A 27,738-nucleotide genomic window follows, 5' to 3' on the forward strand; every position below is an offset into this window, starting at 1 on the left:
AAAAAAAGAAACCTTTTTTGACCTTACAAAAATGAATTTTTTAAACTCCTCGAAAACGCACTTTTTAACTTTTGTCCAAAAAATGCCATTTTTTTTTCTTTATATAAATTTGATCAAAATAAGACTAGAAATAATACTTTCTGACTTTGCAGAGAAATAATGCTTAGTGACTTTGCACACCAAAGAGAAACCTTTTTGACTTTGAAAAACAGAATTTTTGAAAGTCCAAAAAATTGCATTTTTTTTCCAAAGGGGGTAACTTATGCTTTTGGCCAAAAAATGCCAATTTTTTCTTTATTTACATTTGGTCAAAATAAGACTAGAAATATTGCTTAGTGACTTGGCAGACAAAAAAGAAACCTCTTTTACTTTAAAAAAAAAAAAGAATTTTTTAAAGTCCAAATAATCGTATTTTTTTCCAAAGGGTTGATCAAAAAATGCCAAATTCTTTTTTATTTAGATTTGGTCAAAATAAGACTAGAAATAATGCTTCGCGACTTTGCAGAGAAAAAAAACCTGTTTAGACCATAACAAACAGAACTTTTTAAAGTCCAAAAATCTGCCTTACCAAAAGGGTTAACCCATGCTTTTGGTCAAAAAATGCCATTTTTTTCTCTACTTAGATTTGGTCAAAATAAGACTACAAATAATGCTTAATTACCTTGACGACAGTAAAAGAAACCTTTTTTGACTATAAAAAAAAACAGAATTTTTCAAAGTCCAAAAAATTGCATTTTTTTCAAAGGGGTTAATTCATGCTTTTGGCCAAAAAATGCCAAGTTTTTCAGAATTTAAATCTGATCAAAATAAGCCTAGAAATCATGCTTTCTGACTTTGCAGAGAAAAAAGAAACCTTTTTTGACCTTAAAAAACATAATTTTTCAAAGTCCAAAAAAGTCTAAAACATCGCACTTTTCCAAAGGGGATAACCCATGCTTTTGGTCAAAAAATGCCAATTTTTTGGTTATTTAGATTTGGTCAAAATGTAGTATCAGCTTTATTCGCAATTTAAGTGCTCTTATCTGACGACGTCAGGCTATATGACCAGGAAATATACTCTGTACACCATCGACAACGTGCTCATAGCTGCTATACAGAAGGTAGTTTCCACAAAAAGTTCTGTAAAATGAATACTTGGATGGATTCTCTGTCTTCGACTCAGTTATAAGGTATGTCCAATTCACAGTAAGGTGACAGAATAATGCCAGACACATTGTGCAGTTCATGATCTGCATTGACAAAGGCTGTGCTAAAAAGAAGAGAAAAAACAATCAGTTAAAAAAAGTGACAAAATGTATCACAAGAGTTGTTCTTCTAGTCACCCTTAGTGTGATTTGTCCTTTTTTCCATGAAAACCATGGAGTTTTTATTCATGAAGAGAGCTACAGAGAGAAAGCTATGTCTTGAGAGAAGCAGTTCCCACTGACAAATCTGCAGTGTGTGTTTACTGCTGTATAGAGTATCGTCCTCCAAAAACATTCTGCAGGAGCAATAACTATAGCCATAATCAATGCAGATAGCTCAAGGGACTTCCACTGATCACAATCACAACAGGAGCAGAGGAAAAGTCTGCATAAGTACTGACTGACGGAAAAGGCATGTTGGGTATCCTGAATTTATTGGAGTTGGGTGGCAGGTTGACACCACAGCAAAAAGGGCAGGCATTAGGAATGCTTTTGTAGTTACGCACTACAAATAGGGAAGAACAGTTAGTATGAGTTGCTGGTTTCCATACTTACTGGTTTATTGGTTGGCCGGTTCTATGATTTCTGATCTCTTGTGTTATATAGATTAAGTGACACCGGTTTCTGCCGAAACAGTTCATCGGCCACATAACACCACTACACCTTCCACAAGTTCAGCTTTCATTGGAATGCGCCCATACTCAAGCATCCAGCCACCATAGGGAATCCAGTTTCATACAAGTAGTATCTTCCACAAGTTTCCAGTCAGTTATCTGGAATGTATAGGGGATGCATCAGAGTGGAGTTGTGGATCCATGATCACAACAAGTGTAGAGGAACAGGCATTATAAGTACTGACTGAGTGGGTGTGTTGAGTATCCTAGATTTTCTGGAGTTGGATGGTAGGTTCCTTTGATTTGCAAGTTAACACCACAGCAAAAAGGGCAGGCATCAGGGATGCTTTTGTAGTTCAACACTACAAACAGCGAAAAACAGTTGGGTGGCAGGTTCCTCCAATAGGCAGGCTGACACCACAGCAAAAAGGGTAGACATTAGGGATGCTTTTGTAGTTGAGCACTACAAATAGGGAAGAACAGTTAGTATGAGTTGTTGGTTTCCATACTTGCTGGTTTATTGGTTGGCCGGTTCTATGATTTCTGATCTCTTGTGTTATGTAGATTAAGTGACACCGGTTTCTGCCGAAACAGTTCATCGGCCACATAACACCACTACACCTTCCACAAGTTCAGCTTTCATTGGAATCCGCCAACACTCAAGCAACCAGCCACCATAAGGAATCCAATTTCATACAAGTAGTATCTTCCACACATTTCCAGTCAGTTATCTGGAATGTATAGGGGATGCATCAGAGTGGAGTTGTGGATCAATGATCACAACAAGTGAAGAGGAACAGTCAGTAGGAGAACTGATTGAGTGGGTGTGTGATTAAATCAGGTGTTTAGGAGGTCCAGAGAGCAATCAGCATCAAAATGTATCACCAAATACTTATTTAACAAGTCACTCTTGTTATACTAAATAGCTTTTTCCAACTTTAAAACCACAAAATGTTAATTCTCAAGGAAAAGTATTAGACAGTTATTAATCCAAAAAATTGAATTAAGTCACATACCTGATTGACAAATCCAGGGTACATGATGGAGGGAAAAAAAACAACAGTCGCTGGGCCTACATGCCAGCTCTTCTTTCTTCCACATGACAAGCGAGAAATCTTACCACCACACTCCTTCTAATAAATGATATATGAAATATGATAACAAGTACAAAAGTCAATATTTCAAATCAATGTTTCATGTCAAAAAGTGTGCTGAAATTGAAAAAACAACAATCGCCATAGATCAAGTGTCTCTTTATCCCACTTATAAATCTGCTATATGTTGACTGCTGTAAACTGTGTTCCTCCAAGGATTTGGGAAAAAGCGATAATGATAGCCATAATCAAATGAAGACAGGTAATTACCATGATTGTTGTCATGCAGTGACCACAATCACACAGGAGTAGAGAAACCGTTAGTTTGAGTACCAACTTATTTGGGTATCCTGGGTTCACCAGGTCCACACCACAGCAACAGGGCAAAGCACAAGGGATGCCTGTGTGATTAAACACTACAAATAGAGAAGAACAGTTAGTATGAGTTGCTGGTTTCCATACTTACTGGTTTATTGGTTGGACGGTTCTATGATTTCTGATCTCTTGTGTTATGTAGATTAAGTGACACCGGTTTCTGCCGAAACAGTTCATCGGCCACATAACACCACTACACCTTCCACAAGTTCAGCTTTCATTGGAATCCGCCCATACTCAAGCATCCAGCCACCATAAGGAATCCAATTTCATACAAGTAGTATCTTCCACAAGTTTCCAGTCAGTTATCTGGAATGTATAGGGGATGCATCAGAGTGGAGTTGTGGATCCATGATCACAACAAGTGTAGAGGAACAGGCATTATAAGTACTGACTGATTTGGTGTGTTGAGTATCCTAGATTTTCTGGAGTTGGATGGTAGGTTCCTTTGATTTGCAAGTTAACACCACAGCAAAAAGGGCAGGCATCAGGGATGCTTTTGTAGTTCAACACTACAAACAGCGAAGAACAGTTGGGTGGCAGGTTCCTCCAATAGGCAGGCTGACACCACAGCAAAAAAGGGCAGACATTAGGGATGCTTTTGTAGTTGAGCACTACAAATAGAGAAGAACAGTTAGTATGAGTTGCTGGTTTCCATACTTACTGGTTTATTGGTTGGCTGGTTCTATGATTTCTGATCTCTTGTGTTATGTAGATTAAGTGACACCGGTTTCTGCCGAAACAGTTCATCAGCCACATAACACCACTACACCTTCCACAAGTTCAGCTTTCATTGGAATCCGCCCATACTCAAGCATCCAGTCACCATAAGGAATCCAATTTCATACAAGTAGTATCTTCCACAAGTTTCCAGTCAGTAATCTGGAATGTATAGGGGATGCATCAGAGTGGAGTTGTGGATCCATGACCACATTAAGTGAAGAGGAACAGTCAGTATGAGAACTGACTGAGTGGGTGTGTTATTAAATCAGGTGTTTAGGAGATCAAGAAAGCAATCAGCATCACAATGTATCACCAAATGCTTGTTTAACAAGTCACTCTTGTTATGCTAAATAGCTTTTTCCAACTTTAAAACCACAAAATCTTAATTGTCAAGGAAAGGTATTAGACAGTTATTAGTCTAAAAAATTGAATTAAGTCACATACCTGATTGACAAATCCAGGGTACATGATGGAGGGAAAAAATACAACAGTCGCTGGGCCTACATGCCAGCTCTGCTTTCTTCCACATGACAAGAGAGAAATCTTACCACCACACTCCTTCTAATAAATGATATATGAAATATGATAACAAGTACAAAAGTCATAGCCTGAAATTCATCCGGTTGCTTCGAGTCGTTTTCTCCTCTCAACAACGTCTGAATCTACCAGCCGTTAATGCCTCCCAGTGACGTCACTCACCATGGGAGTAATAACGACTTGAAGTAATCAGATGAAATTTAGGTTACAAAGGCAATAATTATTTAAATTCAAATCAATGTTTCATGTCAAAAAGTGTACTGAAATTGAAAAAACAACAATCGCCATAGATCAAGTGTCTCTTAATCCCACTTATAAATCTGCTGTATGTTGTTTGCTGTAAACTGTGCTCCTTCAAGGATTTGAGCAAGAGTGATAATGACAGCCATAATCAAATGAAGACAGGTAAATGGTGATTCAGAATCACAAGAGGAGTAGAGAAACAGTTAGTTTGAGTACCAACTTATTGGGTATCCTGGGTTTTTCCAGGTCCACACCACAGCAATAAGGCCAAGCACAAGGGATGCCTTTGTAGTTGAACACTACAAATAGGGAATAACACTAAGTATGAGTTTCTGGTTTCCATACTTACTGGTTTATAGGTTGACCGGTTCTATGTTTGCTGATCTCTCGTGGCATGTAGATTATTAAGAGTGGGCTTTTTGAGACGATCTGAATGAGGATAAGTGATCCGAGATCACTCAGATCATGGTAGATCAAATAAATTGATGACTCCACTCTGGACAAAAATTCATCGGTTCATTTGGTCTACCATGATCCAAATGGTCTGGGAACTCCGATCCTAGTAAATCCTTATCATCCCAAAGGTCAACCCACCCCAAGTGACACCGGTTTCTGCCGAAACAGTTCATCGGCCATACACCACTACACCATATCCACAAGTTCAGCTTTCACTGGAATCTAGTCATACACAAGCAACCAGTGACTGTAAGGAATCCAATCTCATACAAGTAGTGTCTTCCTCAAGTTTCCTGCAGATATCTGGAATGTATGGGGCAGGGTGCTGTTTAGTCTGGCCCTTCTACCTTGGAGCAATCTGGCATAATTCTACCTGCCAGGAGCATAAGCTCCCGCCATCATAGCTCTAGTGGTCCCAAGGGCACGCAAGCCTCCCCGCCACGTCAAGGCACAGCACCAGGGGAGGTAAGACCTATTTATCCTTAAATGCTTTACAGCACTTCCATTCTGCCTTTGGATTGAGTATTAGTGAATCTATCTGAGACTAATGTTTTTAAGCTAAAGTGTTTCAACATACACTATCCCATCATCTCTGTAGTGTTCTTACCAGGATTTTACACACTGGGGTCCGCAGGACCCATAGAGAAGCTGAGAGGTGGTCATGAGGAAGAAAAGTGGGTCACAATTTTCAGATACAGTTAACCCTTTAAGTCCCAATAGTGACCAACAGCAATTTTCTCCTAACAATGTCCATACATTGTCAAAAGATAAGGTTGTGAGAATATAAAAAATGATCACAAAAGAGAAAATGCCTTGATGTTTTATTAAATTCTCTCAACTAATTCTTAAAGGAAATGTATGGAGATCAGTTTGGAGAATTTGTATGTGGATACTGGGGCTTAAAGGGTTAACTTAATGCTTTACTCACAAATCTGAGTAAGAGTGGATAACTCATCTGTTAATACAATTTTACAGCTGTGAATTAGTGTAAAGACGCCATAAACAATTAAATTTTAGCTAATATTATAAGGAAATGTACAAATGTGCGTATGTCTACGTACCTTTTGTAATAGGTCTGCTTCTGTTTTGGTCGTGGCTGATCAAACGTTCATGGTTGGACCTGGCGTTTTCTCCGGCGAAGCTTGTTTCTCAGATTGTGGCCGGCAAGTATGTTGATCTGTGTGATCTCTTGCCTGCAAACCTGCAGGTTAAAGAACCTGAGCCGCAGCTTCAATTATTTAATTTTCACGCAGCAGGAGCCTCTGTTCATTCGCCCTCATCTAACGATTCTTCTGATTGGGAACCGACTGGTTCTTCGGGAAGTATTGTGGTTTGCAAGTCCTGGAACAGGGGGCATTGCACTTCGCCTCTCGCCATCTGCCCATACGTGCACCGCTGCTCCTCCTGTTTTGGTTTGCATTGTGCAGCAGCTTGTCCAACTTCGTGGCCTAAGCATCCCCGGGAGGACGGAAAAAGGCGTGCTTCGTCCCCTTCAGCTGCAAGTTCCTCCTTGGGAAGCAAGTCTCGCCGTGCTTAGAGTGTTTTCTTTATTTCGTTAATATCATTACGTTAGTATTTTGGTTTGTTTTGTTTTTTCTTGCAGTTTGGCTTTGTTACTTTTAGGTAGGCACCTCGCTCGTAATTTGTTTTCTGGGCTTCTAGAATGCCCTCGTTTTTGCGATACCGTGCTTGTATGTAGCTTAATTTTAGTTTGATCCGTTTTGCAATTGGCATATAGCTTACTCAGCTTTTCTTTTATTGTGGGATTTGCTGATAAAAATTAATGTTAACTACAGTAAAAACCCGCGTATAAGAACCTAACATTTAAGAACCTGTTAGGCAAAAATTTCATTTTTAAGCACCCTTCACATAAGAACCATTTTAGGCTAAAATCCTAAAACAGGTTCTTATTTTCAAAAAAAAAAAAAAAAAAAAAAAAAAAAATATATATATATATATATATATATATAACACAGTCTGTATGCAATAATACTCTAAACACTATAGCATGGTTGGTAAAACTTTACCATAGGTTTGATTGTAACAGAATCAGATTAAAATAGTATAGTATTTTGCTTAACGAAGCCTCCAAGAATACTGTTTTTGGACATTAAACACCAGATCATTTAAAAATTCAGCTTTATTTCTTGAACAAAAGAACCTAGTTAGCCTAATTTTACACTAAATACCATTTATATAAGAACCTGTTTAGGCTAACTTGGAAAAACATAGGTTCTTATCCACGGGTTTTTACTGTATTCACTCTCAACCTGGCACAAGCTAAAGAAAATTTAGATGCAAAACACCAAGTGCAATTTTTGCTACATATATTTCGATCACATATTTTACAAATTGAGGAAACAGTCACGTTTTACACAATAAAAACAAAGCTAAAGTAACAATAATGCGGAAGAAAACATCACTCACAAAATTATCTTGAGTTTGAGTTGAAGGAACTTCACAACATGACAATCAACATCAAAAATCAAACCTCCAATTGGCACGTGCTCACGTAAACAAAATTTTCCTTGTGATGACCAAATTTGCATCGATAAGATTGTTAGCGAAAGCAACACTTCAGGATTGAACTTTAACCCATTCGCTCCTGGAGATTTTGCCGAAAAACACGTTTTGAAGCTAGTCCAGTGGTTTTCTGGTCACTGTCATGCTATAAAGAGCTAAAGCTTACCACAAACCGGTTTACAGGTCGTACACTTCACAGCCTTCTGATCCAGATGCAAAATATCAGCTTCCGAAGTTCAGGCATGCGCAGAAAGCAAAATTTTGAGATAGTTTTTGGGTTTAAAAGTGACACAGCAGTCTTGACTTTTACTTTTCGCTTTCTCTCCTCCCCTCTTTTTTCACTTTTCTTGCCTCATTTTTTTTTCTCTTGCTGGGCATTTAGTAGGCTTCATTTTGGTGGGAATAGTTTTTAGGAAAGCTTTTAGGATCTTAGGATTAGGTGAAAGGAAAGGTAGGTGAGCAATGGAACAAGATTTCCATGGAGATTTTCATGTCAATGTTACATGTTTTTTTGCCTCTTTCTCCGGTGTCCTTGACTGAATTGTGCTCATTCTGGTATGGTTTGAGAGATCTCTTCACTCTGCACAAGTTAGCGGACAAAGTTGTCCTTGACCATTAAAACTGATGACGTCACAAAGGGTAGAAAGGACGTGGATCTGCACGGGCGGTTATGGGCGGTTCAGGGGCGAATGGGTTAAAAAAAAAAAAAACATCTAACAGATCTTGAGGTACAATCCTTTGTGTTATCACAAATCTGCAAGGCACATGCTCGAAAATAAAATTCACCGGGGCTGAATTGAAATTGGTCGCTTTTTAGTAACATTTTCTTTCACAACGCCATCGACATCATCACTTTATCAGCCTCAGTAACAAGTGCTTAATGGAAAATTCTTTTCCAGTAATAATAGCCATCAGCTGGAAAAGTGTACACATCTATTCAAGCAAGAAGGGAATCAATCAGCCAGGGATTTTTACTGGATCTATTTTTCTTCCATTTTTCCTATGAAAGTAAGCGGGGCCACATTCATAATAGCCAGGGGAAAATCCCTGGCCCCCGGCTCTTAATGACAGCCCTAAGGCAGTGTTATTATTGGGAGAAATTGGATGAGGGTCACTACTGGGGCATAAAGTTACTCTTCCAGAACAAAAAGACACCCTATTCAAGATGCTAAAATTAGTAATAGTAAAATTTTTATCTTGTTTAAGATTCAAGACCTGAAAAACCATAGCACGTTCGGTGGCTCATAACAGTTACTGTTTTGGACAAATACAGTATAGGTCACAACTAGGTGACAATGCAGAGAGTGTACCTGCGGATACAGGTGTATTTATTACATTTCATCTCACCTGTGTAGCAAAAATGTCCTTGCTGTTGTTCACACAGGTGATTGCATGTCTTTGACTGACTGTGTCCTTTACCATAATAATAATAATAACATTCACTGATGAACATTCAACCTGGAAAGGGAACAAGAAAAGTAACATGAAAACCCATCACTTCTGAACCACCTGAGCAGATCCACCTCACATGTACTACAGTACTTGGGAGATGATCAGTTTCAACAGTCATAGACAACTTAAACAAAAAAAATTTTGTAAATGCAGTGTTCTCCTTATTAGAAGGTAACCCAGTACTTGACGCCAACATTTTTTGGACACTAGACAATGGGCTAGCAAGTGAAATAAATCACTAGCCCAAGAGGACAAGTCACTGGTCAAAAAAAAAAAGAAAGAAAACCCAGAAAAAAATATACCCAGCGGGTAAGGAGCCACTCTACTCCTTCCAGTGTCCAGTCTATAAACTAAATATTTTAAAACAAAATGCAAACAAATAAACACTTCCTGTGTTATCTTTGTTTGTTTTCAGTTCTTTATTAAAACAGTCAATACATTTTATGAACGTCCAACTTTAAACTGATAGAGACAAAAAAAGGAAATTTTCTGTTTTTGTGATAAAAGAGTGGTTGGAATTTGCTTATCCCTTAGCACTACTATTTGAGTACACACACTGCCACAAAACATTTTTTCCGCTAATGAATCCCAGCAGAAAATATGTTTCTTTCAACCTTCGGGGATCTAGAAAACAATGACCTATTGCATCTCTTTCTCTTCATGCTGTGTGTGTGGTCCTCTGGTAAACAAAGAAAATCTGCCTAAGAACCATCGGCCATTGAAGGATGCGCTCTTGTTGATGCGCAAAAAAATTCAAAATCAGGCACACCTGTGATAGATTTCACCCAGCCCAGGTATAATTCCATTTCCAATATGGTATCCGTTTTGCGAGTCAATCATACGATTAGGTTTTACATTTAATACTCAAGCTACAGAAACCAAATACTGATGAAGCATATTAGAAAAAAAACTTCCCGAGTTAGGCTCAGGTTGTTTAAAATTTATTTTGTCTACTAAAGTAACTGGTCTAGGGGCTAGTAGGAGCACATTTTTTACTAGCCCAGCGGAAATGTTCACTAGTCCTGGGCAAGTGGACTAGCATTAGTGTCGAGCACTGTAACCGGTAAAATTTGAGGCCTGAAGCAACAATTCTTACCGCCTGCAACTCCTTCAAGGTTTACTAAAATTAAATATGTAGTTTTAAAAAATTAAGCAAGTTGTGACTCACATTGAAACGAATGAATATATGGAAGAGTACTAAAGTTTACACAGCTTTTCTTTTTATGGACCACGAATTTTGGAAAGAGAACATTGAAGACAGAGTAAAATTATTGGAATTAAACTTTTTTAAAAAATTGTTGTCTAAAGATGACAACGACAGATTTGCGTAAAATAGGTCTTAAAATGAGGGAATGACGTCTCAGAGAACTTAGCTCCTAAATTTCCACGTGAGAGCAGGGCCATGTCCCTCACACCACTACCCATTTTCCCCCAGGAAATTGCGCCTCTGGTGTAAATTTTTGGCCTTACCGGCCGTGAATGGTCCCTTCAACAGTTACTGTTCCTGCTGAGCTAAAATTAAGGGAGAACACTGACATGGGGAAAAGATCTTTCAACGTTTCAGGATGTGCTAAATAAAAAAGAAGCCCTTTTAGACAATAAAAGCATTGATCTTTAATAGATGCCACATTTGTTTGTATTTTCCCAAAAAGGGGTTAGGCCATGCTTTTGGTTAAAACTCTGAACTTCCTTGTTTCTTTGGGTAAACAAGACCAGAAAAAATGATCAGGGATGTTCTAGATAGAAAAGAAGTCTTTTGAGATAATAAATAATAATAATAATAATAATAATAATAATAATAATAATAATAATAATGATACCTACAATGTAGTCGCCATATCAGATTTTGTCAAAAGGGGTTAGCCCAGCCTAAAGTAAAAAATTTGAAATAGTCCATTTTCATATTAATTTTGTTGCGACCGTTAAGAAGCACTGAATACTCATTTAAACAGTTAGCCTTGATCTAAAGTAAATATATTGACACATTCCAGTCAGAAAAAGACCTGTGTACAACTAACCCTCTATGAATGAGTCTTCAGTGATTCTTTTCAGTGGCTGCTACGAATTCAAAACTGCTTTATTAGATTGTTTCTTTTCGGGTAAAAAATGCTTGACATTAAGATCGGAAAGAAGCTTTTTGAGTCAATAAAAATTAATATCAGTTACACTTATGCATAGAAAACGTTTTCCGTGTTTGCATAGCCTAATATAAACTCGAGAGGGGTTGGGAGAATTCGAGACAGTTACGCAAACCCGAGACGAAGTCGAGGGTTTGCATAACTGTCGAGAATTCTCCCAACGCCTCGAGTGTTTATATCAGGCTACGCAAACACAGGAAAAAAGTTTTCTATTGCTTTTATAAAATAACTTTCCCGAGAAAAAAACGCAAAACTCTTTGTAAGGAACTGATTAAAAGAGAAATTCTTACCAGTAGCAAAATCTTGTCCACGAAGTCTTGCACGCGTAATCAGTTCTTGTTTTGCAAAAAGATGCTTTGCAAAATACGGATTTTTCTCGCTTAAAACGGTCAGCTTAAGCGAAGAAAAATGTACACACCTTCTTTGTAACGATTTTCCAAGTTTCAGCCGACGAAGGAATGGGTAAATAAAGTAAACTTTTTGAGTTTTGAACTCGAAAACTTTTTCAAATTTGTGCTTGCGTGATTAGCGCGCGAAAAACCAAACAACTTGATGCCACAACCATGTTTACATACTCTCATGCAAACACTGCTCTCGGCCAATCAGAGCACGCGTACTATCTTAGTTATTTTATAAATACATGTAGTTGCCATGCTTGATTTCTGCCAAAGGGGTTAGGCCCTGTAGTGTTTAATCTAGGCCATGTTTTTGCGTCATTGACGTGGAATATTCTCTTCTGACACACAATGAAATAATGTCATACTGATGCAAAAAAGAAGTTACTTTATACGTAAGTATTTCCAAATTAACAGGCAACAATAAAAGTAAACTTTGAAAAAATTATGGGTGAGCTTATAGGCCTGAAATGACTGTCATTTCAGACTTTGTGCATACGAGTAATAATTTTTGGGTTAGGCATTCCACGCAATTCCAGGAGAGACTGGAGCGTACATTTTGACTTTCTGCATATGTTGCTTTGCTGATTGATTTACGCTTCATTTGTTGACTTATTGTTCTTTTGTTTTTGTTTCATTATGAAAGGACAACAAAAAGTAAGTTCATTTTTTATGCTATTAAAGAAAATGGCTGTTGAACCTGAAAGCATAAAGATGGGCTGGAGAGGGATGGTAAAGCTGGAGAAGTCAGTTCAGTGATGTCAGTTGTACAAAATTTCAAAATCATAGTTTGACTTGACTCAAACCCACTCAGGGTTCGCAAATATGCCAAATTTGGCATATTTTACGCCAAAATTGTTCAGATGACTCTGCCGAGGTTATGGAGGGAGTCACTTCGACTCCAGAAATTTTCAGTAACAATCAGGGAGCCACTTCGACTCCAGAAATTTTCGGTAAGAAACACAGTTTTGTCCTTACCTTTTTTGCAACAAATACAATTTACGCTAATTGTAAACGTTGCAAACCTTAATTAAATCATCGAAATTCAAGAATTTTACTGCACGACAAAACAGGAGGAGGGTAAATTATGATCAAAGTTTACTCGAAGACCACCATCATGGATTTGAGTTTTCCAGGTCAGCGGACCGTCACAGCTACTTCGTGTATCCCTCACGATAGTGTAAACATGCCAGGAACACGTACTGGAAAGTCTGAAAATGGCCTTTTTCGTTGTGATACTTGACTCCAAAATTTGTCAGGCAGAAGTCACACTGACTCCACTCATCAATAAAATTTGCAAGCCCTGCCACTTTAAAATGCCATGTGGGACACATATGTCTGACCCATTTTGACTAATCTCTAGATTGAACACTGCCTTGCCTTGGGTCAAAAATTTGAAATTTCCAGATTGTTTATTTTTGGTTAAAAAAAACCCTTGGCCTAGCAGAGATGTTTTGGAATATTCTTGATGAAAAAGAATTTTTAGACAATAAACAATTTGCTTTTACATAAATGTAGTCACCATATTGGATTAGTTCCTAAGGGGTTACCAACGCATGCTTTAAGTCAAAAATCATTGTGCTTGGATAAAAAAGCCTAGGAGAAAAAGGTTTCTTGACGTTCTACATAGAAAAGAAGCCAAGACAAATAAATATAGTCACCAGATTTGATTTCTTCCAAAGAGGTTAGCTCATGCTTTTAGTAAAAAATTTGAAATTTCTTGATTGTTTGTTTTTAGCTACATGTATAAAAGCCCTAGAGAAAACGTTTCTTGATGTTCTAGATAGAAAAGAAGCCTTTTTAGAAACTGAAAATGCTTGAGCCTTTATGTAACCAGACAGTTAATCTGAAGACAGACTCTGTATTACAGAATTCTGGAATTTATCGTTCGAAGACAGCAAAGACTAAAAGAAATATACATCGTTAAACAAGAGCCATAATAACTGCCATAGAAATTTCACGAACAGAATATTAATTTCTACAAATACACATGTTCCGATTGATTGATCTTTGTGTCCTATGGGATGCATACCCTGAATTGGTTTGCGTCTTTAAAATTTTATGCAGCTGTAAGAAAATCACTGCACTGACCATGGCAAGATGGGCCTAGAATTGAGTTGAATACCTACCAAGAGCTTTACTTGAAGGAAAATGCACATCTCAGACACTTGAAGACTCCACTAACATACATCTACCACAGTCTGTGCTTAAGCTTGTCAGAAAAATGGAGGATGACTGAATGCCTTAAGAAATCCTGTATGGAGAGCCTCCGGTTAGCTGGCAATCTGTTGGCTGTTTGCTGTTTCAGAGGGGGGTACCTGCAAAAACACGGGAAGCTACAGTGCAGGCCAGAACTAAGAGAACAATGCAGACGCAAAACTAACGCAACGGATGCGTCAGCTCGGATGAGGGCACGCATCAGTGCTGATGTGCTTGGAAGGAAAAGATTTTTCGTTCCTTATTCACTGCGATAGCTTTGCTTTGTGGTGCAAAAATTCTTTGGTTTAAAGAAGCTTACAGTCAAACCAGGCCAAGCGTTCCCGTCGCTAACGGATTAATAAATTCATTAATGGCAAATTGTTTCCGTTCGTTGGTTCCGTAGTTTATTCACGAAATGAATAATGCAATATTCAAATCGAGCCCCGATTCAATAATCAAATGTTGATTGGACTAATAAACAAAAGCCGTGCCATATATGGAGTGCTACGAAAAGCATGTTTCTCGTAACATGTCGGAGTTCTCTCCGTAGCTGAGTGTGATAGAGAAGGTGGGTTATTCTATAGTTTAACACGCCATTAGTATAAAATGTTGTGTACTTTTTCTACAGGTGTTGTTCCATATGATTCCTCTGATTCCTATTTGCAGTTTCGATTTGACAGCAGTTGTGAATATTTGGCAAGCATGCTTTCAACCTTTGTGTGTTTCAGTTATCATTTCCTCTTGCAGTCTGTAAAATGCACTAAGAATAACCGTGAACTTTGACTTTTCAGGACAAAATCGTTGTTTTGGTTGAATTCAATGAAGTCAGGAAAGTGACAGAACTCACTGAATGATCGACCAAGAGAGACTTAGTGGAAGATACATTTGGCATACATGTACAGGGCACTGTTTCGTTGCAGGGTTATGATAAGGAGTGGTGAGAGTTCGCCGATGTCGAAGTAAAAGACCTGGAAAACCGAGATAAAATAAAAGTCATGATTTTGGAAAGCTGCTTGCACACCAGAAAACCGCGTAGTCACGCTGAGCAGTTGGGTACACCATTGACAGAAACAAGCGGAGCGACCGTTTCCATTTGTGAAGGCGGTGAAAAGGCCGTTGACAGACTACTGCAAAACCTCGAAGACCACAAAAGCTTGCTGGAATACCGTCTACAATTAGCCCAAGCGACTTTAACTTCCTTACAAGAAAGCTCCAGACAGGGCCTTCCCACTCTCATAAATCCGTCCCAAACTGTTTCGCCTGCCCGCCATTTTTTCATGGAGCGCGGGAGAAGCGTGGTGTCCATATATGGCAAGGCTTTTGTTAATTAATCCAATCAACATTCGATTATTGAATCGAGGCTCGATTTGAATATTGCATTATTTATTTCGTGAATAAACTATGGAACCAACGAACGGAAACAATGGCCTGGTTTGACTGTAATAGTTGCTCATTCTAAGGAACTTTTCATGAGGAACTTCAGCCGTGATTAATCAAGCTAAATTTGGTGACATGCAGGGTTTCACTTGTAAATTGCCCAGCATCCTATTTTTATGTGTGTTCATACACCTGTAGAATAAAAGGCATTCTTTAAAGACATAAAAATTAGAGCTCTTTTTTTAAAAGCGACAAAATCAGCATAAGATGAAATTATTTAGCAATATTACTGAATGAGGCCGAGTAGGATATGAACAATTACGCAGATTGAGGTGGATAATACCCTCCGAGATCTGCATAATTCTTCATATCCTACTAAAGCCTAGAAATCTTAGAATTTTATTTTCAAGCACGTGCCTTGCTGATTTGTGGTAACGTGGTGGATTTTACCTCAAGATCTGTTAGTTAAGTTAGTAATGGTCCGCGTAAGAACTAGGCAGGCAGAACGCAAAATCGATTAAAAAGTGTTAACTTTTAATTTTTAATTTCAATTAAATGGTGGGTTCTGATTGGCTGAAATCTAAAAATCGACGAAAAAACAAAGAAAACGTGACAAAAACAACTTTTTTTAGCTTTATTTTCCCCATTCTCCTGTCTTTTACCTCACGGCCAAGTTTAAGCATTGTTCTGTGCGCCAATCAAAAGTTAGAGCAGAAAACGTGCAACACGCGCGTGACCTTGTTGTGAGCCATCTTGGATGCGATATTTGAGATGTGAGGAAATTTGTCTTTTGCCCGAAGAAATGTCATCAATTTCATCGCTGAAATCTACATATTTCCCTTTATCGATTGTTTATTGCTTTTATTCAATGTATTTTATCATCGGAGTGATCGTGAAATTCCTACTGAAGCAGCGTTTGCAGCTGTCCTCAACATGTCGTCGAGTGGCCATGTGGACAAGTAGGACCGAAGCAGTTGTTTATGTTGTCAGGAGGAGATCGCTTTGATTCAGTGATGATTCAGAGTAATTGTGGAGAATAGCCGGGCACAAAGAGTAGAAGCGATAGATTTGTTCTTTATACAGAAATAAATTAAATTTCTTAAAGCGATGTGAAGCCGCCTGATTTGAACTTGAGGTAAGCTGAACCAAATAAATTTTCGCATCACCGCATGATGTGACTGTGTAGTTATTTTGTCCTTTTCGAAACTTCAGAATTTTGTGTATCTTTACTCTTCTATAATTCGATTTGCTTTCAATCTAGGCTGTTTCGTCGAGCTAAGTGCAACTTAAGACGAACGAATTGAAATTTGTGATTGTTGATTTCGCAACAGTTGTAAGACGGCAGCCGCCTAGTTATCATATATAATACAAATGTAGCTCTCACTAGTTTTGAGTGTTACCCGGTACGAAAGATCATGCAAGTTTGACTGTAACTGTTGCCTTTACTTTTTCTAAGAATGAAAGTAGGTTTTGCGGAGATATTTAGACTAAAAATATATCTACCATGTAAGACTGCGAACAGAGCTTCTTCTGAAACCGAATTCTCCAAACATCCATGAATTTTTTTCTGTATGGACAATCGTCTTTTTATTCAAATGCGGGCCATTAGGATAACCCTCCGACATGATTTTATGAAATTGTTGTTCTTTATGGTGGCAAAATAAAAACGCGCGGCTTTGGCGCGTTCGCCATGTGAGCTTGGATTACTGCTGTTTCCGATCACAGTTTTGACATTTCCTTTGTGAGAGCCGAAGTAGCTGTCTTTCAGAAGGTCGCCGATTGATGTATTCCTGTGCCATTTTCATGTAATTTTATATCAGTTTAACTTTGCTCGGGCTTGGCGCATAGAAATCCTCTAAATTTTAGATATGTTATAGTTTTCAACATATCAGAGCAGCAGACAAAATAAAAAGTTGTTTGAATGACTCTTTTGCTGTCTTAATTCATTTCTAAAATTCAAATTTCGCGCTTTTCGCCCTATTGACCAATCAGAGCATTCAAATTTAATTTGATTAGAGAAATTAGCACCGCTATTGCACTGGCCTATTGTTCTTTTGCCTAGTTCTTACACGGACCATTACTTAAAATTAGAACACTCCTTTTCATTCCTTAAGTCTCGCTTCCTATGACAAGGTGTCATTGATGCAAATTTGGTCATCACAAGGAAAATTTCATTTACAAAAGCAAGTGCTGTCAGATGAGGTTTGACTTTTGATCTCCATTTTCATTTTGTGAAGTTGCTTATTAGCGTGTAAAGTCCAACTCTGTAAATGATGTTTTCTTCCACATTATTGTTACATTAGCTTGGTTTTGATTCTGTGAAATATGACTGTTTCCTCAATTCGTGATTGAAATGGATGTGCATCAGGTATTTAAACATTTGAGTTTCAATAGCAGGTGAAAGTTGCACTTGGCATTTTGCACGTTAATTTTTTTGATCCGCCAGTTTCAAGCTTGTTGACCATTAACCGACATATTACACCTCTAAACAAAGAGGTAGCTCACATACTAATGAGACACGTATCCTAATCAGCTTTTGACTCATCAGCAATTGACTCGTATTTCTGGACACGTATTACAAGTATATTTTGGTTCACTTACAATCCTCCTCAAAAAAGTGTTTCAAGATTTTTTTCTAAGATTGTTGCCAATAACAATGCTGACTAAAATCGGATTGGATAATAATTTCAGTTCTTGTTAGCCGATTTTTGGGGAGAGCTCATTCTTGTAAACGACCAGCTCTAGCTTACGACCACTTTTTCAAATTTTCCGAGGGTCTCCACAAGAGCTTTGACTGTACTAGAAAGTCTGCCTTCCCCCAATTCAGGCGAGCAGGTCATTTTACATGCAAGTACAAATTAGAATAGAATAGAATAGAAAACTTTGCTATTAAGTGTCAGAGCCATATAGGGACATTCCACCTGCACCCTCTCTATGAAAGGCATGATTCTGACTGGCCCTCATCTCTTGGATTGTGATTCCTACAGTTCCCAAATCTCCCACTTTCCTAAGGCCTTGTAGTAATCCAGGGTTTTTGTTAGACCCGGGACGCCAGGACCTTTACTCGGCTATTTCAATTCTCGTCCCGGCTATTTTATCAGGCAGTGCTTATAGATATTTATAATTTTATTCCCTGTTGTTAAAACAGAAACCGAATAACAAGAATTGTATCTGTTTTTAAGCACCAAATGCTTTATTTAAAGGAACTGAAGTAGAAAGCCAAATTGGCCAGAAATAGCCCAAAATGCACCCTGGGGCCTTAAAAATTCTAAAATTTTCTGCAAGTGCCCCCCTCCCCCGACTTGGCACTGCATGCAAAGATGGCGGCTCTTCCACCATCTTTAGTCCCTACTATTGATACATTTGTCCCAGCTACTTCAAATCTTAACAAAAACCCTGTAATCCGAGATTCCGAGAGGCCCTTGTGGGTAAAATAGATCTTGTCACGGTTTTCAACCCCATAATGACGAGTAGGCAAACGTGTGAGAAATTAAATTGTTTGTATGAGAATCCAATGTCGAATAATTTCCGTAAAACGGTTGTTGTAAAAAAAATATGAATTTTAGACTAAAGCTACACAGCAAAGGATTTTACTAACAAATTTTTGGGGCTCTTACTGAACTTAAATTTCTCCAGAAGCTTGCTTTAGATTTTCCATATATTTGTCTGCAATTTTTCCCGGGAAATTTTTACAGACAAATGTATAGAAAAATTTAAAAAAAGGTTCTAGGTCTTCTAGTCCATGCAACGTCCTCAAATGTTTTCAGTAGAATCCTTAAGAGTGAAGCTTTAGTTTACAATTCATAATTTTTTCAAAGCAGCCGTTTTACGGAAATTATTCGACATTAGATTCTCATACAAACACTGTAATTTCTCACGCGTTTGCCTCATTTCTTGTCAAGATGGCGTCAAAAACCGTGACAAGGTCTATGCTAATTCCAAAACCCTTTATTGTGGTTCAAATATTAGATTCCGACAGGGTTCTTCTGGATATTATTTTAAAATTATGCCTTCCATGGGGAGGGAGTGTGGGGTGCCGATAACAAATGGAATGTCCCTTGGCTTGGGAAAAAAACCCTTACAAATTTGGGGACAGAAAAAAGCACGGCATGCATGTTCACCAAGGCTCAGCTTAGCGATGTACAGACAAGTGCAAAATAAGAAAATAACTTATAAAGTCATGAAAACAGAACACATTTAAGGATAGGTTTTACGCAAAGTTTTGTTAATCGAAAGACATGAGCTTAACAAATCATTGAGCAAGTAACCGCAACTTCGTCAACTGTTTCTCGTTCCTTGAAACGAAAAAGTCTTAACTGTACTCCCAGTTTTAAGGTAATTACAAAGCGCAGTGGCACATAGATTGTTTTAATAGCTAAGATGTTAACATTGAGAGTGTAAATAAGAGAAATTCAGCTTACCTAGTCTACTGACGATGCCCAGGTCGGTCACGATCAGCTCGCTCGTTAACAAGGATGGCCCCGCATTGATTTCTTCCGTCGAAGTCAATGCGGTTCGACATTTGGCCAATCAGAAACGAGTTAGGCATCCACGTGATCAGAGAAGCGTAACGCAACGCATGCGACCAAAACTGGCGGGAATTTATTGTTTTGTTGTGTTGTTTTTTTTTTACATGGCGATTGGCGAACCCAAACAGAAATAAAATTCTCCCCCAGGCGGTTTTTCGGTGTTTCTTTCAGGGATGCAGCCGCCCAAAAGCTGAACCACAGTCAAACGAGAAAATGATCGGGGTAGGGTCTCTCGGCCTTCTTTTAACCTTAATTTAGCTTAAAATTAAAAACACTGAAAAATGGTGTTCTAAGAACAATCCTTTTTAGACCAAATAATTTAATATCGATTTTAATTTTTCATGGTTGCCAAATTGGGTAAGGTGATGCATGATTTTATTATGTTAAGCGGATGAAAAAAATCAATTGGTGCTTTTGTGAGTCTTGAGAGCGTTCACAATTATGGTGGGCTGGCCCCAACCCAAATTCTAAATCTTCGAATTTTATGAATATTCCATATCACGATTCCAAACATCCATTTCTGCGACGAACAAACACAGAGGAAATTTCAAGTTTTGACCCAAAAGGAAAGTTTAATTTCTTGGAATTATCTCAGATAGCTCAAACACAAAAACAAAATTTTATAGAGGTTAATCTCTTGGAAAATATTAAATATAAGATGGCTCCTTCCTACAACAGTCTTCTTTTTTGAATCAATACGTATTTTAACCATTTTTGGATTCATTGTACATAAAAGACACTTCAAATTTCGAGTCAAAAGCTAAGATTAACCAGTAAAGAAATTTCCAACACGTCCCCATTCCAGCATCGAACTCTTCTTAATTTATTGAGCCCCTGATTCGAGTGACTTTGATAACATTTTAAAATATCTTTAAACGTCGTTTTTCTTTTGGAGATGCAACTTCAGCGCGACAGAAATTGCATCGAATTGTGCAAAAAGAAGAAAATTAAATGCGCCTTGAAAGGGACCATTAAATGGTAAAAAAATAAAAAACAGACAGAAAAAGAACGCAAACAGCAATAACACGAATCTGAACGGATTGATAGTGCACACTGTGTAACACATAAAGAAAAAGAACGCAAAAATGGAACACAAAAGGGAAACACCGAAACGGAACGCAAATGGAACGTATATGGGAACGCAGATAGACGACACAACGTAACTCAAACTCAGAGGGAACGTGTACGTGACCTAAAATGGAAACGCAGGTAGGGAACACAAAATGGAAGTGAAACGCAAACGGAAAGCATACGTGAACTGAAGTAGAGACGCAAGCGGGAATACATGCATAAGGAAACGTAAAGGGAACGTTTACGTGAACTGAAATGGAAACGATGATAAGAAAACGCGTACGTTAAATAAAACCGAAAGGCGGATAGCGAGAAAATCTTATTTGCAATAGAAATTTCAGACTGTCCATTTTCCAGAAAGTGCTTTCTCCAGTACTGGGCAAAACACGGAACGTCTTACTCCATAGATTCTTTCATCGCCTCGGCTCAGACTCATAGATCCCTTCAAAAATGGCGGGCACAGTTATTATTCCTTTGTGTAAATGCAAAAAACCTTCCAAGCCTCGTTTTTGAGTGAAAATCCTTTTATTATTACGCATGATGACCAGGCTAGGAAGGCTCATTTACATGCATCTAAAAGAAGAACTATTAGACCCGCCATTTATGAAAAAAGTGTATAACCGCCAAAGAAATGACAGACACCGTATTGTACTCTGAACCAAGTGTGTTTATTCCCTCTGTAATTTACTTTAGTACATTGATATGAAAGTTTACCTAATTGGCTTACAAACCGTGTACAAAATATATTTCCGCGGCCACTACATATTCCGCCATTTAAATTCTTAGTTTTCACATAGCTTCCTTCTTAAGAAGTGCATCATCACGGCTTATCAAAACAATAATACGAAACTAAAACTAAACATTAATAATAATATAAAAGAAGAAAAAAAAAAAAGAAAAACCCAACAAGGAAGATATCCAGGTATTCAAGCCTATAAGTATATTATTTTAACATTATTTATTTTCTCTACAATCCAAGAAACGTATTACATTGAGTGATCAATAACAATTTCTGAATTAATTATCACTTGGCTGAAGGCAAAAATAGTAAACTCAGAAGAGTTTACCCAACATACCAGCCAACCTCACCCTCGGAACGAGGTTGCCCACACGCACGCAATTTTGCACACCGGTCGCCGGATGAAGTGACACACCTGTTTGGTCCTTCCCCAACTATCTGGCACCCAATTGCAAACTTTGTTAGATGCCCAATCACACACCCTGTTACAAATACGTCTCCGGAGCTGTCGTTTCTTACCTGAGAAAAGAAAAAAGGCACAGTACAGTAAGTGTATATTAAGAGCCGAAGATCAGGATCTAACAGCGTGTGGCTGCCGTCAGTTTTGAAACCTCTCAAACTAAAATGGATTCGAAATGATTTAGGTTTTACAGACTATCGTAAAGCCGACTTATAAAGCATTTTTTACGGGCATGCACCTTGTTCTCATTTGACTGAGCAAACACTGTAAACTGAGTCGTAACAGAGGCCAAAACTTCTTATTCAGCTTTATTCACTCTCACTTACGTGCTTTCAGAGCATTCTCCGGGTTAGGTGTTTGTCTTGTTTCGCTAAAGTCAATGGGATTTACGTCTCCTTTCACCACTGCGTAGACTGGCAGCTTGGCACACAAACGTGCCATTTCATCACTTAGCTCTGATCGGTCTTCAAGAGTTCCTACAACTGTTAGGTTTATGTCAGTTCGAGCCTTTGGCAACCCTCTATCTGTTTTAGGAGGTACCTAACCATAAAAGAAAGACAAGCATTAAAGCGATAGGAATCCAGACACCAGGGCAGCCGCGGTGGAAAACTAATGGTTTTTGTGAGCTAGCATTTTATCCCGTAAACTTCCTGATGATCCAATTGGCTTGAATCACAAAGATGATTTAATTGTATATGGCACTTACCAATGCTAAAGCTTTCATTAAGTCGGCGGGCTTGAGAGCGTCATCAGTTGAATGGGTCAAATAGCAAGCCTTTGCTGCTGGCAAGCGTATCATTGTCATTTTCTGCAGGAAAAATGGAATTAAGTAGAATGATTAAATCTATATCGACAACCAGCACCCCTTGGAGGTCACATTCTCACTGTCACGCGAACTTTCACGTCATTTTAGTGAATGGAGTATTTTGGCCGTTTTGTTGAGTCAATGGACTAATTCCAAGCCTCTGAGGCGGTTAGCGTTGGCTGTGCGTGGAAATCACAGTCTCGTCAAAAACATTTTAAAGAAATTCTGCTAGCAAAGTGACGTTTTTACGTTAAAGTGCCATATCGTTTGTTGATCAAAAAAGAAAAAAAAAGAAATAGTTTTGGTGAATAGTTTCGGCAAGGGTTCACACTGTTCAAAGGTTTTAAATTCTGATTTATATTGGCGCTTCAGTAAACTTTACTGATCTGTTGAGATTTAATTTAAGATGCATGACTTATCGTGTTCAATAAACTAGTTAAAACTTTTGTTTAAAAAATATATCTCACGCAGAACTTTAGCCTGACCCCTATAGAAGGGTCATTAAGTAAATCTGCTAGGCTTTTATGCATTAATTACCCTATTCAGATAGCATTTATTTGGAAATGATTAGAAACGTCGCTTCAATGGGGCTGCTAACTCTCAGTCTTCTTCTTTTACAAATCGTTTGCGTTTTGGCTTGTTTTAGTTTGGTTTTGCTTTGTATTTTTTGTTCGCTTGTTTGTTTATTTTTGGTGTTCGTTTGTTTGTTTTTTAATCTTAAGTATGAAAGTCTTAAAAAAGACCCAAGAAATCTTGAAATCTGAAAAAAAGACGGAGATGGCACGAACGTCAAAGGCAATTATATTGCAAAGCTGAATTTTAAGACCACTTTGAATCATGTAATTTCGGTTCATAATTGATAATTATCCGAAACAGGTTACAAACTCCCAAGGACGCTAATCCCGATCGCTTATGTGCACGGCGCTTTCCTCCAAGAGTGAAAATAAAACTCTATTACCTTTTTAAAGTCGTAGACTATATCTCCTGCTTCTTCATCAGGCGAAGTCTTTGGTACGTGAAACGTTTCTGTTTCCTTTTCAGCGTCAATTTCGATTTTTTCGTCATATTCTTCCCCAGTGCCGCTCGACAACTTCAGTGAGTATTTTGTCACGGAATCCTGTAAAGAGTGGTGAGTAAGTTATATAAATTTTATAAATTGTACATGTCATGAAAAAATGAAACATTATTTAGTTGAAAGGGCGGTATTTAGTGCAGTTAAACTTTAACCCGCAAATCCGGCGGCTGGTTGTAATAGTTGGGGCAATTTTAAAAATCAACACCAAGAAGGGAAAATCTGAAAACGGGTGAGTAACGAAGCTCTTTATACATTTATTGTTAAAATGATTGACTAATTGATATTTCAAAACGGAAGATGAAGATTTCAACCCACTAATAATAGCTTACTTTACAAAAGTGTCAAAGCGTAACATTATTAACACAACTAGGAAGTAACGATTTCTCATACTAGTCTTACCTTTTTCTGCACAAGAAAGGAGGTGGACTGAACGATGACAGCCAGCAGAGCCAGACAAGATAAGAACAACATTTTCTGGTGAAAAAATTAAAGCGATTTAGTACAGTTGAATTATAACCGTAAGTCCCTTTCTTGTTTTCCTTCTTGGTCTTTCTGTGCAAGTTTGTGTTTGAATTCGACCTTTGACATATTAACAAGTTTCTTTATCAATTTTATTAACGAGCGCCGGCTAAGAACATGTATGCTTTCCTTTATCCCTGTATAGACCAGTCGCTATTGATTTTAAAACCTTACGAGATAGAAAAATTAGAATTCTAACCTGACTTCACTGAAGTGTAGACGATAAGGGATAGTGTTAATCAGGGGCACCCAACGACAATTTTCGGAAAAATATCTGTTCGGAAGACGATTTGAGATCTAGAATTTTCGGAACATTTGTTGTAAAATTTCTTGCTTGCCTGCCTCCCCTAGGATTTTCGAACATATAAAAAATGGTATAATTGCCTATTTTTAACGGAGTTTTACCCTAAAAAGGTCATCTAGAATTTTCGGGAGCCTTTTTTCTGGCTGAAATTTTCGAAAAGGCGAGTTTTGATCCCTATAATTTTCGGATCACTAGACTTTCAGCTAGGAAATCCGAACCGATGAAAAATTTTTAGGGGATAAAAATATGCCTTTATCTACCGTTTAAATACTAAAATACTTTTAACAATGCTATGTTTAAGTGGTTTTGAACTATATTCTCGTTGGGTGCCCCTGGTTAATTGATAGAATTTGAAGGAACGAAATTAAAGAAAGTGTTACCGTATTGCACAGTGTGCGCAAAGCCTAAATCCCAATTCCTTAGGTTACCTTCATGGCGTGAAAGCCTTGGCATTAAAAAGAAATATCATTTGCTGCTACAGGTTGTTGCTACATACGAAGCTTTCGACAGCCAAAATAACAGATATCATTTTTCAAAAACCATACAAGACAGGATCTTCTTCGTAATGAAACCGTTTAAATGGGCAAATTCACGTGAAGTTAAATTCTCTTACCATCTCGGTAAAGTTTTTTCTGGACTGAGGGTCTCTCTCTAGCTCTGTGGTCCGCACTGATATCCCAAAATGGAACTGTATAAAACAGTGAAAACAACTGCTCCTTTTATATCATCTGAGGAGTGATGTGTCCAGAAGATATCACAACAAATAAGGGAAGATGAACTTGGTTTCAGCGCTGTGGAATGTTCTACTGCTGAAGCAGGCTTAGATATTCCTGGAAAAAGGGGGACGTTGGAGGGTATCCAATACCGCAATATCGTAAGAAATATTGGCAAATACCGAAATACTGAGTCAAAAATCGACCAAATACCGATACCACAGTTATGATCGGTCACGTTTACTTAAAGCTGTATCCATCTCGCGTGTTTGTTTACCTCAACCATGTATGCACCAGAACAACCTCAGGTATTGCGAGAAAACGTGAGAAGGCCTTGGGCGAGATCCATTCAACCAAAATTTCCGGAAAGTTTGGTCTAAAACTCAATGGATCGGTTCGGTCCAACCGGAAAAGTTTCGAAAAAACTGGTCCACCTTTTGTGGTGGACCACTTTTCCCGGTCGGACCGGTCGGAATTTTGGTTGAATGGATCGCGCCCCTTGATCGGTACTACGATCGAAAATCCCGGCCATTGGATTCCCGTCCAATTTCGTCATAGATTGTGTAATCATCATTTACCCTCAAATCTAAAGTCTTAGGAATATTAACTTTAATTAACTTGTTTAGCTTACTGTGGTTCGTGCTGCACATTTTATTGACCTGTATTAGACAGGAGAGCGCAAATAAATGGTACCCCAGTACTGTGAAGGATCTTCTTTACCGAATACCGTTAACCAAGTGGGAGAAAAACCGCATACCGTAGGGATAGATGATACCGCAATACCGCACATTAAAATCGAAAATACCGCTTGAAAAAAAGCTCAATACCGTAAACCCCAATGCACGTCCCCCTCTGGAAAGGAAATCTTTTCAGAATTTATTTTTAATTTTGCATTTGCTGGTTAAGGGAAAGAGTATTATATCTAATTTCAAAATTTAATCTGACTGATCGTTAAAACAAAGGAGGCGTACTTCTTTTTCTGCTTATCGCCGAAGCTAGACTTAAGGAAGATTTTTTTTTCAATTCCAAAGTCCCGATATACCGTTTTCTCCTTTATTCATAGGGTATCTTTTACAAAAATACTCTTCGATTGAGAAGAGGCAAACTTAAATCGTAAATAGTTAGAAGTAGACTGCAAAACTGTTCGTATTTTGCGTATTCAAATACTCGCAAGCAGTCAAACAAAAGGTCTGGAACGAGGCTGACAACGGAAATCGAGACTGGGGAAAGACGGAGTTTTCACTCTCGCCTCACACACCCGTAGGGCGTGTGAGGCCTGCCCGCTTCGCGCGCGTAAGACTTCTACGCCACGCTTTATCACTATCTTTGCTGATTTTGAGAAAAAAAACCGATTGTCTTGCAGTCAAAGTTAGAAGATGTCTTATTGGTCCTTAACTTATCCTTGACTCATATGTACTCTAATCTGTAAATACATGTTGATTGTTACTATCTCTTTATTTTGAATATGCTGCATGTACTGATGTGCTGTTATTATTTTATATTTTGGTAAACGCTATCCAGGTATCCAGAGTGGAAACGCCGTTTTCCTGAACTCTGATCTTGAAGCGGACGAAATCGAAAATGTCCCAAAGCGCCAAAAAACAGAGAAAATTCACGTGCAGGCTCGTGACACGGACATTAAACCGCAAAATATTTCATTGAAAACCACGGTGGGAAACGTGTCTCTTTAGTGTCGCTGTTGCTGACTACGTGAATAAAATTCTATTTATTGTAAGATTTTCCAGGAAAACTTTGACAGGCAACCTGACAAAGTATAGTGTTTCCCTCACGTAGTCAGCAATATTAACTAACTATGTTTCAATGAAATACTACGCCGGTTAAAGTCTGTGTCAGGAGCAGGCACGTTTATAACGTTTTGGACAATTTTCGTTTTTTCCGATTCACGAATTGAGGAAAACGACGTTTTCATTCTGTATAGCGTTCTCAAAAATGTCCATTTTCGATGAAGATATCTTCAAGATTTACATTTTCTGATGGACGTTTGGACAGGGTTTAGAGGAAATTATATAGATACAGCATATCCTAAATCGATATAGAGACAATAACAACTAAACAATGTAAACTCTACTGACATTGCATTTAAGTTAGTCCTCTTATTTTCTTGCAAGAGCCGGCTAATTAAATAAGTAGGATCTTGTGTAAATATCGCTGAGTTTGTTGACATTTTTTGCTGTGGCTTGAGTGTAACACGA

At 38.1% G+C, this 27,738-nt stretch overlaps 2 long non-coding RNA genes across 2 annotated transcripts; both read right to left on the reverse strand.

Annotated features, from left to right (window-relative positions):
* Window positions 1-556: 556 nt before the first annotated feature.
* LOC140924679 (uncharacterized) lies at window positions 557-3,589 on the reverse strand. Its single transcript, XR_012164311.1, has 3 exons — window positions 3,359-3,589; window positions 2,815-2,931; window positions 557-1,249 (listed from the first exon to the last, which is right to left on the reverse strand). It is a non-coding gene; the product is annotated as an uncharacterized lncRNA (long non-coding RNA).
* Window positions 3,590-22,807: 19,218 nt separating this feature from the next.
* On the reverse strand, window positions 22,808-24,027 carry LOC140924677 (uncharacterized). Its single transcript, XR_012164309.1, has 2 exons — window positions 23,873-24,027; window positions 22,808-22,917 (listed from the first exon to the last, which is right to left on the reverse strand). It is a non-coding gene; the product is annotated as an uncharacterized lncRNA (long non-coding RNA).
* Window positions 24,028-27,738: the final 3,711 nt, after the last annotated feature.

Source organism: Porites lutea, chromosome 14, assembly GCF_958299795.1.
Source record: "Porites lutea chromosome 14, jaPorLute2.1, whole genome shotgun sequence".
Taxonomy (NCBI): Eukaryota; Metazoa; Cnidaria; class Anthozoa; order Scleractinia; family Poritidae; genus Porites; species Porites lutea.